The 18,909-nt window shown below is 32.4% G+C and overlaps 1 protein-coding gene and 1 long non-coding RNA gene across 2 annotated transcripts in view; one reads left to right on the top strand and one right to left on the bottom strand.

The window, feature by feature from the left end:
- LOC127708382 (uncharacterized) overlaps positions 1-18,909 on the bottom strand; it is a 199,686-nt gene that overhangs the window by 55,903 nt on the left and 124,874 nt on the right. The window lies entirely within an intron of this gene.
- LOC127707961 (uncharacterized) lies at positions 8,599-9,749 on the top strand. The gene is made up of 3 exons (XR_007985107.1): positions 8,599-8,793; positions 9,390-9,497; positions 9,728-9,749. It is a non-coding gene; the product is annotated as an uncharacterized LOC127707961 (long non-coding RNA).

The raw sequence follows: 18,909 nt of genomic DNA, 5'->3' as shown, positions 1-18,909 counted from the left end.
ATAAAATAAATTCCACGCATCCCCTCCTAACATCAGCTACAGGACAATTTTGGGGTACCTGGTTGTTCATGTCGTCGATATGATGCTGTTCAAGAGATCTTTCAGTTTCTTCTGTTGTTGTCACTTTTATATTACACCCGAATGAGATATCTAAATCGTCTATTGGATCATGTTCTGTGAAACATAAAATAACATTTTTAGTTTGCTGCAATTATGTCTGTGTTTTAATATTTATGTTAACAAAGAGTATGTCAAAATGTCTTATGAATGTCCTCATTAAGCCCAATACCTGTAGGTATCATTGGTTGATGTGTATAAGAATAAGAAAAATTAAACTCTTTTTTTCATTTGTAATGTTATATTTCTTATATTTGCAGGTACTATATATATGGTACTATAAATTCATGCACTTTCGGTAGAATTAGTCAAAACACTATTAGGCTTCGACCAATCACGATATTTGCTTTAAACTAACATTAATCTTCATATTTTTCAAATAGCTTAGAAAGTTCTGTTAGGCTCTTAAGTTTTCGAAACTATTGATTAGAAAGGCAACTGGTAAAGGTTTTGTTGAAATACGTGTTGTTCGAACTGAAATTACATAACGTTTCACTTTCACTCCCGCTGAGTCAGTTACGATGATATTGTAAATAATAATTTAGCAGTCTTGATATGTACGAAAAATCATTGCTGACAGGCAAGCAGACGGGTCAATATAACATGTTTTGCAAACACCATCACAGGCATTCAGTAGTTTCCTACTGTTTTAATAATTTCATTGGTAATAGGAATTCAAGAGTTTGTAGTAACATGAGCAACAAAACAGATGCCACATGTGGAACAGGATCTGTTTAACCCCCAGTTTTGGTCGGGTTCGTGTTGCTTAGTCTTTGGTTTTCTATGTGTTTTTTTAACCATGGCGTTGTCATTTTATTTTCGACTTATGAGTTTGATTGTCCCTTTTGGTATCCTTCGCCTCTCTTTTTCTATACATAAATATTCCGTTAGCCAAACACCTCCTTATCCTTGCGAAGAATTTATGAAATAAAAATTAGAAATGTATTATGGTGAGTGATTTTTGAAGAAAATAAGATCTAAACAAAATACAGGATACTAAACGACAATTATAAAGTAAGGCTAAAGATACCAAGGGGACATTCAAATTTAAAAGACGAAAATAAACTGACAACACCATGGCAAGAAAAGTAAAAGGCTGAAAGACAAACAACAATATACAAAACATAAAAATAGAAACTAAAGACTGAGCACGAAACCCACCGGAGATGATCTCATGTGCACCGGAAGGGTAAGCTGATCCTGTTCAACATGTGGCACCCCTCGTATTGCTCGTGTAAGTATAAATCGGTTATTAGTCTAATTCGGTACGTCACATTCAGGGAAATGAGGACAGAATTGTGGTTAAGACGATTGGAACATATCTATCGTCATTTATGAAACAGATATTCAATAACGATCAAGCAACTCGTGATGGCGTCCGTAAAATTTTCGAAGAGATGATTTCAACTTCACCACTTGAAACTTAGTTTAATAGCTTCCTTGTGAGCGAAACCTCCTATCAAGGAAATCATGAGGAGATAAGCAAACCCTGGAATGTCGTATCAACTGAGAGACATATACTCCATATACAGGCGCTGTTGGAATGTTTCTATATAGAAATGGAAAGTTGACATTCATAACTTCATATTTAAAAACTTTTTATAACGTCTTCGCCAAACAAAACACGTTAGTCGTTTCTGGAACATACCAACCTCACATATTAGTTTACTTGGGACTTTTGTCTAACAAATGTCGTAAGTATATCTTTTTTATATGTATGTGCGTTGTGTACGCGCGCCTTGATAGTCACAGGGTTGATGTTACATAAAAGCCATATGGCCACGGTTACATATTTAGGCTTTCCTTAATTATATTTTCTGAAATGTTTGAAAAAGTTTTTCTTAGTAGTGTAAACATCAAGTCTGATTTATTAATTTAATCATTTTCAAACAGCTTACAATAAAAGGAATAAACTATAAAAAAAAAATGACAATAAAACATTTTGTATATGGACATATCTATTTTTAGAAATTGTATGTTTACTTTGAGATGTCTTTTAGTTATTTGTGTCATTGTGTTGCCATCTCATTGTCGTATACCCCACATCTTGTTTCAATTATGGTTTAATAGAGCGTTAGCTAACAGATGCAGAGAGCAAAAATTTCTTTAACGCTTCACAATAACATTTATAAACAGTTTGTACTTTATAAAACCTAATTTTTATCTTGAGCGAATAAACTTTCATAAAGTCGTTGAACATCTATCAATTTTGCTTAGACCTACCAAATATCTGTGAAGGACTTGTGTGGTTCCGTAAAAATATAACGACTCTTTCATGATCATGTTCATTTAAAATATAACAGAACTTGATGAACCAGTTAACATCTGTTTTCGTGTCCAAAATTGATATCAATTTGGCAACTTTGCCGGTTCTACCTAGAGCACTTAGTATGTTTTCGTGTTCATCCATGTCGATTAAATGCCATTGATATAAATTGTCTACAACATCGTCGATTTCCACCTCCCGTATCATGTACTGTTGGACGTCACGATTTCTGAAAATTTCAGGACGAACCCATGTAAACTCCTGCAATGCTTCGTCTGGGAGAGATAAAGTCCTTAAATCTGGAAAGATATTAACCATAATATAATATTGCATATTATTAATAACAAACAGGTATCTGATACTTACCTAATTGTAGTAAAGATAGGAATTTCAAAATTGAAACCAGGAAGTAAATACGCTAACAAGATAAATCGAAAACATCGAGATAAGGATATGAATCAACAAACAACATATAAGAAGAACAAAACCAAAAACTAATTAGAAGCTTTGAGACGAGTAAAAATATTCCATCCAAACAGGTGGTGAATGAAAAATCTGTTATAACCGATTTCAATGTACATGCAACCTAATGTTTTACTAATCTCAAGTGGTAAGCTCTATATCTAAAGTGGGAAGTAAAATACATGAAAAGTAGTAAAGCATTAACAGGCGACGGATTTTATTGTGTGATCTCTGAAGACGAAATATACGTCAGACGTTCGTACCATATAATGGGCCTGGAATAGTTGATTAGTTTTTACCTATATGATATATGATCTAGATATGCATAAAACAAGCTTGTGCACACGTGCACGTTACAACTTGTAACCCGTTTAACCGCACCACATTGTGTTCCTTTGACATACCAGGCTGTCTGGATCTTGTCTTGTTCGTTTTTCTTTGGTTTGTTGTACCTTAAGCAAGGATTTTGTTTTTTTTGTTGTTGACTGTGATTATTCCTGTTACCTTTTTACATGTTATTTATCAAAGCAGCTAAAAGGCGTCTAGGATAAAGTTGTCCCGAGTTATGCAACCGTTACATTTGCATTACGATATATCTACTTCCATTTTAAATCCAAATATATCATTTATATTATGATGGTACCAAAGAGCTGCACGCTGTTTAAAGGGAAAATCGTGCTTTCGAACACTGTTAGCGCAACTGACCAAGTGCTAGAAAAATATACAGGAAATCGATTTTAATGTGCTTTGGAATAACTTTAATCGTATGTACTAAAGGTACCAAAATTAGAAACGAGCAAACGTTAGTCAAGGATTTATAGGTAAGAGAGTAAAGTAACTTGGGACATAGTTTATACCTCAGAGAGTTGCTACAATGATGTGTAACGTGTAGAGAAAATTAAATTTGCCACAAGATAATTTAAATAGTTTTAATAAAAGTGTTTGTATCGTTAATAATTCTCTGCACGTGTCATTTCACTCTCGCGAATTTAGGGATATTTCGAAGATGCTATAATTTTTACAGAAATATAACCATCGATAACAAAATAGCTAGGTGTTATTAGACTTTAAGAAAAGTGTAATCAATGACCTCATGTGGTTCTTAATAGACATTTGCGGAAACTAGGTCTATACCTAGGGTTACACTTAGACTCACGATTACAGTTGACGAAAAACATGGGGTCATCTCAAAATATAAAAAAACAAGTGAAACTGCGAGCTACTGATCACTGATGATACCCCTCCAAAATGTAAGTGTTCGGTAAAAAGGAAGTTGTTGAGTGAGGAATCTGAAAACGCATCACACGGTATAAGTGACTTATATAAACCCTGAAATCAAATTGCAGAAATCCTTGTAATGTAGTTCCTGAGAAAGATGTGACGAAAAATATTCATGGGACGGACGGACGGACAGACAGAGGTAAACCAGTATACCCTCACTTTTTTAAAGCGGAGGTATAAAAACAAAAGAGATACATAGTAAACCCAAATGAATATTTGTTTGTTATGTAAATAAATCTGTTCGACGACAGACTAATTCAACACAAATGGTCAAAACAGATTTGAAACTGTATTGGTTATCACCTAAAAATCCACGAAACTTTATATTTTCTTAATTCACCGATAGTGTGTTCAACCTTTACTTTATAGAGTATGATAAGTCTATTTAATTTTCTGCACTGTACATATTCTTGGGTTTTCAAACAATCTGTTGTCTTGTTTAGGGTGTCAATACTGGGTGTCTGTTTGAATATATTTTGTTGCCCGCCAAAACAGTAGAGAACCATACGCGTTTCTCGAGAAACAGAGTACTTCTCTTTTCGTTGTAGTTCCAAAATTGTGTCTTACCTTAATTGAGTATAGCAAAATCAGAAAAAAAATCGTTAAGTGGGTACTTTACAAACGGTGCACTTGATAATCACGGGAAAATATAATAAGCAATTTACACAAAATAATCAATAAACCTGCCGCAGCGCAATGCTTTTGAACTGTTAATGTCCTTCGTTTTCACAATTACACTTTTATATCCACAACTCATCCCTTACCGAATTAAATAGTGTGTGATTTTTTTTAGGAATTTCTTCTTGCCTAATATACCTTTGCACCTTTTAATAATCTCGTTTAATCAACGCCGAGATTACTTTTGCGGATAAAGTTTGTGTGAATGTTATAAGTAAAGAAAGAAAATTTGACCAGTCTCGGATCATGAATTACAGCTCATCATTCGAGCAAACCAGACCCACCCATGTTCATGGAAGAGAATTGTCGACATGCCAAATTCAGAAAAAAAAAGTATAAATATACCGAACGGCAAGTTTACTGCCATGAAGAATAAAAAGTTCTTCAGGACCCATCCGCTGTACCCCCTTATTCTCTTAAACAAAAAAAAAGGAAATTGTATGTCTTAGATAAAATTAAATTAATTAAACATCAAAAATGTCAACATTCTCCTTGGTTGATCGCCCTTTCTTAACACTAGTCTTGCTGAAATTAATTTAACAACTTGCACAATAATTAATGTGTACACATTACTACATATATTTCTTTTTAAAAAAATAGGCATAGTTTGCCTCTCTGTGTTTTAAAGAAATTTTACATAATTACAAGCACCAGGATATTATAAAATGCATTACATTAATTATAAATGAAATATCAGATGAACCTTTGAATCGCAAAATAGGATTTTTGGTAAAATTGTGGTATGCTTTTGAAGATAAAAAAATCACATTTTTTATGACTCAAATATAGGAATAAGATTATAGGAAGGAAAGGGGCAGATACATCTAGTGCTTAAACATACGTTAATTGTGAATGCAAACGTTTTCTAGTAAATTTTTTCATTATTTTTCAAAAGAAAGGCGCAATATACTAAAGTGATATTCAAACTCATAAGTCGAAGACAAACTGACATATACATCATAGCAAAAAAATTGAAAAAAAAAACGACGAGAGCGTATCAAGTACAACATAGAAAACTAAAGACTAAGAATCCCGAACCCCACCAAAAATCGAGCGTTTAATAAAAATTTACCTTTGATTTCATGTATTTTCAGAATTGTTTCATCGCATAAGCAGCTTACAAACTTTTCGCATATATCGTCTCCTTTGCGTATAATTGTTCTCAGCAAGCAGTCTAACTTGTCATTGTCAGTTGTTGCAGTGATAGCCGGTAGGAGCTCGTGAAAATTCAACACATCCCTAAATATCAAGTCTTCTAGTTTTCCTATAACCTCTAGCAAACGTTTTTTTCACAAAGGTATACGATGATCGTATTATGTCAATCCAGTCATCTGCAAGTAAAAGTGTTTTTACTGTAGACAAAACTTAAATTTTTAACCCATATCTAACGTTGTACCACTGATTATAGTCGAATTAGATGAGAACGGGTAAAGGTCAAAGGTAAAATACTGCTTAGAACCTACTTTACATGACTGAGAACATTGTACAATACGGCCCTCAAAAGAGGGGGATATCCCAAATTGTCAACCTTGCTAACCGTTATTTCCTGGACGGTACAATTTGTCGAGGTTATTCACCGGACCGATTAAAACGAAAAAATTATACTATGAGGTATGATAACATGCATTATTTGCTTTAAAAGTCACGATTTTACATCGGAAAACAAACTTATGAATGATATTTATTTGAAAACTTGTACAAATATGTAATTTGTTTATCCCGCCATATCGTTATGCGTGTGTTGTAAGTCGGAGGATGCCTGTGACCCCCGCCCTCTGTATCTTACTTTTTCTGTCCACTAGATTTAATGTTGCCAGATTATTAAATGAATAGGGACCAATCAGTATCCCTCCAATAAGAGACCTAATTCTACAATCTAAGTTAAATAAACATCTTGTAGATACTTTCCATTTATATAATTAAAATTTAATACTTAATTAAAAGTATAAAAACTGATGAAAAAATATAATGTAGTTTCAATTATGATTTGCTTATACATATATCACCTGTTATTCTACTGGAAGCTCGTCTACCACCATCTGAAAACATATAAATGAATTTAAAACGAGATTTAAACCGAATATACCGAATGATCAATACCCTTATTTGAAGTTAACGCGCAAGAAAATGAACACAAAAATGTGGTTGAGATATGTTTTAACATTTTCACATCAACTTCCGGATAGAGGATAAGTAGTAATCTGTAGAACCCTGAGACTATTAATACACATTTGTAATAGTATTCTTACTATAAACGTACCATCGACATTACTATCTCCCATCGAGGTCTTTAATAAGTCTGTAACCAATTTCAGGCCTATAACTCTTGTGAAATGTCTAACAATTCTTATCATTCTGAAAAATATAAAAATTCACTTTTTTTTGTATCATCTACCTATCGTTTAAGTCGTTAAAAACTTCATGTTGTAAATCGACAATAATACCACGAGAACTGAATATTAAAGTCATATGATCCTTCAAATTCAACAAAAAAAAAGATAAAATGTTTCATATACTTAAATTGCTATGTTTTACTATACAAAAAAGTGTACTTTTGTTAGTCTTGTATCATTTTTAATTTTAGTTTTTTGTGTATAATTTGGAGTTTAGTATGACGTCCATTATCACTGAACTAGTATACATATTTGTTTAGGAGCCAGCTGAAGGACGCCTCCGGGTGCGGGAGTTTCTCGCTGCATTGAAGACCCATTGGTGGCCTTCGGCTGTTGTCTGCTCTATGGTCGGGTTGTTGTCTCTTTGACACATTCTCCATTTCCATTCTCAATTTAAAAAAAAAACTTTCTTTTAAAAGAAAATTCTGAATTTGATCAAGATCTTCGGAAATGTTGCTTTTGAATTTTGGTAACCAGTACTCAAATTCGCCGACAGCTTTCCCGTATTCAGTGATATAAACAACAAAACCTTTCTTAGGAAATCAGAAAATCGCACAGCACGAGTGCAAAAGGAAACCCGTGATAAAAGAAAAGATGTGGAAGAAATAAATGGTTAATCGATTCTAAAAGAAATCTTTCCAGAACATCAAAATCTTTCAACTTCTGTTATAAACAGTCTAATAAGAAAGAAAAAAAAACGGGAAAGCAAAGAAAATATGAAAAACCGACCTAAACATCGCTCTATCATCTCACTTATTTTTCATGTGCTCCATGCTTCCGTGTTGGTTGTTTATCAATTATCACATGATAGTATGAGGACGAAGTTCTAGATAACAAAAGAAAAATCAATAAACTAATGAATCGAAAATCTTTCAATTAATGTTTTCAGATTTTTGCATTTGCAATTCTACACTGTACATATACCTGACGCCTGACGCGTCCGGACGCGTTCAAAATTTGTACACCGAATGTTCAATATTTTAACGTCATATGTTCATGCTTAGAGACGTGTTCAAAGTTTTAACGTTTGTGTTAAAAATATTAACATGTGTGTTCAGACGCAGTGAACACCGGTGTTCAAATTCTGATCTAAAAAAGAAGATAGTCGTTTGTCCGATTTGCTATCCTTCCAATTGGCAAATTCAAAAAGAAATTCTTTAAAAAATATGAATGTATACGCAGGATGATGATCTTGTGAATTTTTGGCTAATATTTTAGTAATTGTGAAATATTAAACTTCCAAGCTGGCATATATGTATAGTTTATGAATTTATTTTATTATTTATTTATATATACTAGTTTTACTTATAAGTGACATAATTATGCATATCAATGAGGCCTGTTATGATAATATCGTAATAAAAATATGTCGATGTTTATCTTATTTCATGATCAGTTCATTTTATTAACATTACATGTTCAATCAGTGTTCAAATCGCTCGAAATTTTGAACACCTCGTGTTAAAAAAAATATACCAGGATACCAAATACCGGAAACAGATATCGGCTGGCGATTTAGGCGGTTAAACGAAGAATGGATACACATAAGAAAGAGAACTGGAGAAGGGACTTCTATCCCATATGAACACGAAAGAAGTAAGTAACAAGTTAGAATAATCTCCATAGGTATTTCGATGGCTTCCTTGTTATTTTTTCATGCCAGATATATATTTGTCAAATATTCATAACTGTTATATCCAAATTTTCAATATTCAACGTAAAAGACGAATTAAAAAACGGGCTTTATATATAAACGTAAATAACTGTCAGCTTTGTTCTGATGATTTCCTAAACTGATGAATAAACAGTCTGTCTGTTATACAGAATAAATGATGATTTTCGACATCCACATACATTAGCTGAACACTAAGTGTTAAGAATTCTAACATCAAGTGTTAAAAAATGAAACACAAAGGCATTAAAAACTGAACACCACACATTCAATTGATGAACACTAAGTGTTAAGAACTCTAACATCAAGTGTTCAAAAATGAAACACAAAGGCATTAAAACTGAACACCACACATTCAATTGATGAACACTAAGTGTTAAGAAATCTAACATCAAGTGTTCAAAAATGAAACACAAAGGCATTAAAAACTGAACACCACACATTCAATTGATGAACACTAGTGCAAACATTTGGAACACCATTTTTGACTTAGAAAATGCATTTATTTTTTTATTTGCAGGAATCGTTAGATTAAAATGTTTGAATTAGGAACCGGTAGCCAATAATCCCAAAAAGGTCATTTCTGCATGCTATAAAGTGGTGGAAAAAAGAAAGATGTCGAAAAAAGGTATGACAATAAATGTATATTAATAGCTTATGTGGGTGTATCATTTCTATCTGTTCACCTTAGGTCAAGAAATCGACTTTTGTAATTTATAATGTCAAAACTTGCATTTCATTGCTAGAGATTATCAATTTGTACACTAGTATATATCGACATTAAAGCATAACAAGCATTGCATAATTTGATGCTTTATGAAAAACTCTCTTCTATTAATTTTTAATTTTATTTTGCAGGATATATAGGCTCATAGACATTCATTGTTGTGGAGGATTTTGACATTGGAAGTTGATAACAACACATAAAATGCCACCCAGTTGATAGCTTTAAGTAAAGATGCACTGAAAAGTGGAGCGTACATTGTATGTGATCGTACAAGAACTGTTTGAATTTGCAAACTTTTAAACTTTCATTGTGACAAATATCTATATCATAAACTATCTAATTATCACATTGACATGCTTTTTTTGGTTAGGATACAAATGATGTTGCAACTATCTAGTCATGTAGGGGAAAATCATTATTTGTGATATATATTAAGTCAGTTTAAAAACATTATGTATGTGATTTCACTGACTGTTACTTGTGATATCATAAGGTATCTGGTGTACTTTTCTTACATATAATATGCTCATTTGATTACATAAAGAATTACTTGTTAAAATATTTTTTATTGTTATATTTTGCCTGATTGAATATAGTTTTTATAACAGTTTATTTAAGTTGAGTACTTATGGAAAATTATGTACGCTTGAAAATAGAACATGTTCCACATTTGAACACCATCACTTTGAACACTTATGTCAACTGTTCTGAAAGTTAACGTCTGGTGTTCTGAATCTTAACACTTTGGCTTTAAACATGTTTTATGTGTTCAAAAAGTGTTACATGGCTGTTGAACGCGTCGACGTATTAAGATTTTGAACATTCGGACACGTTAAATCGTTGAATACTAAGTGTTAAGAACTCTAACATCAAGTGTTCAAAAATGAAACACAAAGGCATTAAAAACTGAACACCACACATTCAATTGATGAACACTAGTGTAAACATTTGGAACACCATTACACGTTCAAAAGTGTAACAAAAAAGCGTTCAAGCAGTGTTCTATTTATTAACACTTAGATTTACAGTGTATCCGGTGACGTTTCTTTGCAAAAAAAAATAAGGACAGGCCATCATATGATTTCCCGCAAATTTGTTGTATCTGACTATCAAAAGAATATTCATTAACAGCTAGACAATGAAAATAAATCCGTGGCTTATTATTCACAGTAGACATTGAATGTTTTAATTGTGTATTGCGTTGATATTTGAATGAAACTCAATAAATTATTCAAATTGGTACCGTTTTCTTATGCTGTAAGGGATCGCTGTCATTATTGATCAATTTGCCTTTTTTTTTACATTGACCCAGATCATTCCCTTACCAACTTACCAACTAAAAAAATGTCAGATGCTTTGTATCAACACTGTTAGTGTAATGTTCTTGTTAACATTAAAGAAATGTCTTGTGTTTTTTAACTTTGATATGTTAAACAATTGTAAATTTAAATTTCCCATACATGTTTATCTGTTTATTCGTTTTATCTTATAGAATGAAAAAAGAAAGGCGGAAGATACCAAAGGGATGTTCAAACTCATACGTCGATGAAAAACTGACAAAGTCATGGCAAAAAAAAAGAAGAAAAACGACCAAAAGACAAACAACAGTATACAAAACACTATAGCATAAGCTCAAGACTGATAATCACAAATCCCACCATAAGACGTGGTGATCTCGGTTGCCCCGAGAAGGTACATGTAACTGCTGCAAATGTGACACCTGTCGTCTTACTCCTATAAAATACGATGACAAGTTATATCAAATGATTAGCACATTGGTACTTAATTGATTGTTATCGAACCCTAAGACATCTCAATCGGACATGTAACTTTTCTAACCCTGAAACTTAACCGAACGTGAAATTGTGATATTGAATCAAGTTTTTCATGACAAAGGATGGACAAAACTGTTACGTGTATAAACAATACAGACAATGAAAAGTACAAATACTTAAAACTTAAGTAAGAGCAACACAAACTACTTTTAAACAAAGCTAGAGGTGATCTAAGGTGTTCCAGAAGGGTACGCAGACCCTGTTCTACGTGTATGACTCGGTGTCAAATTCGAGGAAAAAGGCAACAATTTGAACAAATCCGTCGTCAACTGTGAAACAGAGATTCCAAAACGGTCAATCAACTGGAGATGGAATTCGTAATATTTTTTTGGGTGAATGACTTCAACTTCACAACTTGAACATTTTGATTTTAAGATTAAATGTTACCTGAATCAAACTGTTGCGCGCGTTTCTTTGTTTTCATCGATAATGACTTCATAAAGATAATGCATAACAATATGATCAACATCGGGGCGATTTCGTATTTTAGCTCATTTAGCTCGGTTATTTTATTGTTTAGGCCTATAAAATGATTTCGTTAGTAATACGAATCAAAGTTTTTTCATAAATTGAGTTTTGACAAAAAAATGAGAACTACTGTTTTACATGGATAGTTAATATAATTCGTCCTCTTTCACCTGCCTCATATTATTTAATCGATGTTTATCCTTTTTATGAATATCAGGGTATGATACCAAATACAGTGTTAAAAAAATTATTAGTTGCAAAGCAAAATTAGTCCAACAATATATACGAATACACAAACTATTTTTTGTTGCTAAGTTTGATATCCCTGATATATTTGGAAATTAAAATAGGTACCATCATTTGCGCTTCTTGGCATTTGTTTTCACAAATAACAACTTTGGACGACTTTGATTGAACAAAATCAGACCTAAAACTAGGGGTCCGGCAAATATTCTGTAACTTCTTTATTAAGAATCAAAGACAGGGTTTCTATCTTCATGGCAATGCTTTTAAGAACAGACAGAATAAGTTTTTCTTTGTCCGAAACCCCCTTGTCAATGAGCCTTAAAGCAAAACATGTTTGTAGTTCTGAAGCGTGCTTTCACTTGTTTTATAATTTTGATTTACTTGTAGGTTTAAAATCCTATTTACGATCTCCACCTCAAACAACAACTGCCTAATTTTCTTGCTTGCATTTTCTTCATAAGCACACAATTCTTTTACTATATTTTCTTGAACTTTGTCTTAGTGATCATTGTTTATTTACCGGTTTGGTTACCATCATGTGCAATCTTTTCTTTGCGGTCATAACGAATTCTTTGTACACTTTCCAATATATCGGCCAGAATTTGTTCTAATTCAAGAATTGCATTCGATGACTTGATATTTCTCACTAGGTCATCAATTGCCTTAGATCGTTACATTCATTATGTGTTGCTATGACGAACCTAAGAACAATCATGCTTCTTGCAAAATGTTTGATACTGTTCTTTGTGTTTTAAAGATGTTTGCGTGATTTTTAATACTTTTTTTTCGGAAGCTTCTGGTAATCTGTGACAAAGATAAAGCTATGGTTTCATGATGATTTTACGCACCACTACACTCGTCACAAAGCCCGTCGTCATATTCCGAACACCATACCACTGACGATTGTTTTATGTTTTATGTTTCGGAAATCACAAATGCCACAAACTGTCCAATCATGAGCCATACTATAAATTTTATTTCAATTTTAAATAACTGTGCCTCAATGACATTAATGATCTTTTTACAACACAAGATGCGCATTTCGAAGGTTTATGCATATTCAGCGATGATCCAGGCCAAAAAAATTCGAAAACCAAAATACAAATTCAAAAGTAGAAGTGCTCATAATATTAAAAAAAATCGATATTATTGCAAAACCGGAAAAAAACATACTTGACATGAACATTTTGTACTTTTGTTGCTATGGTTTTTGAATGGTACTGAACAATTGACACAATCTTCTCTTCAAGCATTTTCTTTTGGTAGAACAGATTTGAAAAAATAAGATGATTCCACGGGAGCAATCGCAAATTTTAAGGCGTATTTCCTGCTTTATCAGTGAATTCTTTAAATTACTATCCTTATTTTAAGCAGTAATCGCTATAATAGCCTTGCAATTGTAAACTGTAGTAAAAATCAAAAATCATTCAAATGACAATGCTTAAGAGAGTTATCCATTATAATTAATGAACAGAACATCTTTATGTCGAATATATAATTTAAACTATTTGTCAGCATCTGTTGAAATGTAAGAATAGGTGTACAAAAATAGTTGGAATTTATTTATATCTATCTTTTATAAAATTAAAAAATGACAACCGAGTTCTTAGTTGTTTGTTTTTGTGCAATTTTTAAAGAGATCTTGGGAAACATTTGAATATGGACATTTTCTGTCACGGTATCGATAATTCTGGCACATTTACATGGGCAGGTCTGGTATGCGCAAGCATAACCAGTAACTCCTGAATCGAGACTAGTACAGTTTTCTTGAAATAGAGTCACGAGAGTGCAATTATGCCGGTGTCCATTTCAACACAAAGTTTATCTGCATAATCAGCTCGAGAAAAGAATAAATATACTGAGAACTAGAGAATTTATTAAAGTAAGAAACCAAATGTTGCAATTTTTAAAAACCCGGAACGTTTAATTGAGGAAAATATTATCTTACTTTGGTTGATGAAACAGGCTGCATGGCAGTGCATGCTGTGTGCATAACAATTATTAAATCGCCAGATTGCTAATAATTACTATCGCATGAAATCATACAAGTTTTAATTGCTTTTTCATTCGTTGGACGTATCTGGAAACATAATTTTATTCTCTATAGCGAAAGCAATATATACTGCAGTTTGAAACAAACGGAATCAATTTATTGTGACATATATCTAAAGTTTAATCGTCATCAGATACCGTCTGAATCAAAAGTCAAAGATATAAAGCTTTTGACATAATAAAAGCAAAAAAAGGCCTTAAACGGAATATAAAACAATCACGAAAGTTAGAATACCCGAGTTTTGGTACAATTACATATTTTTAACTAAAAATAGATATACGATTCATTGAAATTACACCAGTATCAAAAATATTTATATACAGAAATTGCAAGTACTATTGAAACGGTTATCATCAAAATTATAATTACAAAACACTATACTATAGACTTATTCGATGTTTAAACACGTGTATGTGTGTGAAACAAATGTCATTAACTATCTCTGACAAGCTTCAACTTGCCTTCAGGCTTGTATTCGAATTCAGCAGGTAAAAACAGAGACAAGGACATGCACGGCCGATTAACATCAGCGATTGTAAGTTGCTCGATCATTCGTCAGCGCATGAAAATAACTTCTAAGGAAACGGTTATGACTAAGGTGTGAACAACGGTGTCTGCTGAATATGTGTAATGGGAAAAGATCTTAATATAGATGAAATACAATGCATTTTTGAAATTGTGTATCTCATGTATACTTCATGATTATGATCGTGTAAAATTCTTTTTTTTTCTTGTTCCTTAAGTAAAGATTAATTTTAGTCAGTATTTACAGATGAAAACCATAACAACTTTCCATATATAGGGAAAAGTCCATATTCCCCAATGGAGTATATAAAAATTTAAAAAAAACTGTTAAAAAATCTTAAATCTCATAAAACCGCTGTTCATGATTCAATACTAGTTTTAATACTGAAAGATGCATTAATCCAACTTGCATCCCAGAACACAGTCACACAAGGATGAAATGACGCACGTATAATATCGCTTTTTAAACAAGACGAAAGGCATTTCGCCTCTTATTACAGACATGTGTCGCTTACCCCTAGCAGTGTCCTAGATTAGAGAAGTGTTTGTCCCCATCAAACAGATTTTATCCCGCCACATTCAGTTTGTGCCTGTCACTAGTCGGGAGCCTGTAATTTATTGGTTGTCGCTTGTTGCTATATTTTGTATTTTGCATTTGTCATATTTCTTGGCCTTTTATAGCTTGTTATATGCGGTATGGGTTTTGTTCATTATTGAAGAGGGAATGGCATCCTATAGTTGCTAACTTCTAAGTCATTTTTGGTATCTGGTGGTTTTCTCATTGGCAGTCATACCACAATCTTTTTACTTTTATACCTAGCAATCAAACGCACTTCCCGAAATATTTTATTAACTATATGCCAAAATGTTAATGATCAAAGATCATTCTTAAATACATTATCATTCATCTCAGATTAAGTAGTTGATTCATGGAAATATCATATTGTCAATACACTACTTCCATATTTGAATGATAACAATGCATGGATGTTTCATAAGAATCCGTACTTTTCATTGGCTGGCAACAATCGCGAGGCAAAAAAGCTACATACATCATAGCACGTGATTCTCATGACAACGTCACAACAATGAATGGAAAAACAAAATAAAAATAAGATATAACTAGTTATTTCATGGTTGTACCATAAAAATGAAATTATAAGAATTGAATGCATCTTTTTGTAATTTTATAGGCCTTTGTAAAAGGGTTAATAATCGTTCGCAGATCATTTAGTATGAAGCGTTTCCGCGTTCCATACGTCAAATGTTCTTCGATCAACGTTTTTACACCCAAATAAAATTTATAAAAGAAGCATTCAATTCTTAAATATTAAACAGATTGAAAACATTGAAACTAGTTTGAAAGCATCGACTAATTAGAAGGTAAATAAATAATTAGTTTAAGGTTTGCCTTTGGTGTATTGCGATATAATTTTGTAAAATTTTAAATACTGATCTGCTTCTACAGATTAATACGTATATCACATGTTTCGTAAATATCGACACTTGAAAGTAAATCCACCTGAAATTAAATCCAATTTCCATTGTGCAATATCTATAGATTATCGATGGTTTTTTAAACGACAGGGTGTTTCTCAGCTACAATCTCATCGAAGGGCGAAAACCCTGATATGAGATGTGGCCGAAAAACATGCTCGAGTTTGAAAGACCATTACAGTCGGAAAGCTGACCCCGGTTTGACCCCATTTCTTACAACAACATGGAAGTCATGTGACTACCATATTTGGACATTTTTGGGGTCATTTTTTTCTTCAACTGAAACGACTCTGTTTCCTCCAAAAAGTCATATCAAATGAAACCAAAGCATGCTGTACGTTACAAATGCCAAATGTGTATACTTTTTAAAAGTTCTCACATAAAAATTGTTTTGATTAAACGTACTGAATTAGAATACGAAGCCTTCAAACCAAAGGTCGTCACTCGTCGCGTCAAGTTTTTTCAACACATCAGTTGAAATTTCTTTCTTAACTTCTGGAGAACCTATGCTGGATTTGAAATATGTGATGAGGCTTTTTATAAACTGGTCCGTGTCAAATTTGTGCCACTTAATACGCTGTAATACGCAAATGTGCCACTTCGATGTGTCGATATTTCTGACGAAGCGGTGCCGATGGTAATTTACGAGTTTCGTCCCTTTGTTTACACTTTTCACGAACAAACTTATAGGTACTATCAAGCACCATATGCTGTTATTTACAACTTATACAAGTGGATGTTATAAAAATAATTTCTCATCTTTTTTACTTAATATATTTTGATTTTAAAGACATATGTAAAACAATTAGGTAAACACATTTTATCATTTTTACAACAATTTCAGAACTGAAATAGGGCTTTAATATTACAGTACAGTAAAAAGTAAAATCACAAAAATACTGAACTCCGAGGAAAATTCAATCGGAAAGTCCCTAATCACATGGCAAAATCAAATGACAAAACACATCAAACGAATGGACAACAACTGTCATATTCCTGACTTGGTACAGGCATTTTCAAATGTAGAAAATGGTGGATCGAACCTGGTTTTATAGCGCTAAACTCTCACTTGTACGACAGTCTTATCAAATTCCGTTATATTTACAACGATGCGTGAACATAACAGACATTATAAATAAAATAGTCAAAATATGTTACTCCGTGCCATAATATATTATTCTAAGAGTAACTTTAATACTTATATTTTGGTTAATATTTTTACTGCTTTAACCAAATTATATAAACACAGAAATAAATGTCTACTACATAAGGACAGGGGGTAGCCAAAATATGCTTGAATACTTGACCTAGACAGGGTTAAAATGATCACAAGCAGGAATTCCTTTTTAATACTGATGCCTGATCCTACCTTTTTCCTATAGGATATACATTTAAAAGAGATAATAATCAAAGTATTCTCAATGTAAATTCTTCATAATTTGAAATAAAAGGAAATTGGTTTGCAATCCTTATATGATTAAACTAAATATAACAATAAATGTTGTCTCACTGATTCCATGCATGCAAGTTCTACTGAATGGACTCAAATTATAAAAAAGCCTAAACCAATGGATTTAAATGGTTTATAATCATGAACTTGCCAATAAATAAGAACGAGAAAGATTCGATTTCATATTTTCCTTCTTGTATTTAAACAAAATAAATAACTAAAAACTATGCATATTAAAAGTCGTCATAGCAGTTTCTGAGTGCTAAGTAAACAATTATGTTTTAGATCACAAGTCATGAGTAAGTCACACTTCATGTAAGTATGAAAATGCTTTGAATAAGAATGATTAAAATGCAAGTCTGAAAGAGATTGTTTTAAGTTCAAAGGACAACCCTTTTGCAGGATTCCCAACAATAAATGAATTTTTTTTAATCATCTTAAGGTGGAACACAGACAGTATAAAATTTCCTTACCTTATTGTTTTAGTTAACGTCAAAAAATTTACTTAAAGAGAAAAATTAATCCAGTCAAATTTACAGCTGAACTCGCCATTGCTTTTTTAAACAAACACACTAAATGACACTAAATGTGTGTACATTCTGTTCAGATGCATGTTGACATCGATGTGTGAAACCAAAAAACTACAATGTCAAAAAATGTCTTTCTTTTGGAATTTATTTCAAACGGGGTTTCCTAAGGGGTGACAGAACGTTAGACTTGATTTTATTTTTTAACTTTGAGATACGTATTATTAATTTGTTTTATAGTATAGATCTATATATAATCTTTGTTTATCTGTGAAAAAAAGAAGAAAAAATAACAGACAATTTCGAATAATTTATTAACGTAGGGCCAATTTAGGTATTATTTTCTTTAATAATAAGACACATGCTTAATATATAGAAAGAAATCTATTTCTGACCCCAATGGCATGTTAGAAATAGAAAAAAAAAAAAAAAAATCCAAATTGCGGCCAAAATGTTTTTCCGCGAAATTAACGCAATTTCAGAATGGCGGGCTTTAATATCAGTCCAATTGTTGTCTTAAGAAAGTAGCAACAACGGTCGTTTCTAAGGGCTTGCTTTCCGACTGATTAATTTTCTGTTTATCGCTAGTTTGCCTATGACGTCGTTAACTTTTACATTGACAACGGCACGTGCGCTCTTAGTTTCTGACGATATTTTTCTATCTCAAGCGAGTAGCATGATATGAAAAATTATAAAAAAAAAAGATCAAAGG

This window comes from Mytilus californianus, unplaced genomic scaffold (genome assembly GCF_021869535.1).
Source record: "Mytilus californianus isolate M0D057914Y unplaced genomic scaffold, xbMytCali1.0.p SCAF_7, whole genome shotgun sequence".
In the NCBI taxonomy this organism is placed as follows: domain Eukaryota; kingdom Metazoa; phylum Mollusca; class Bivalvia; order Mytilida; family Mytilidae; genus Mytilus; species Mytilus californianus.
This window is presented reverse-complemented; position numbering and strand designations above follow the sequence as displayed.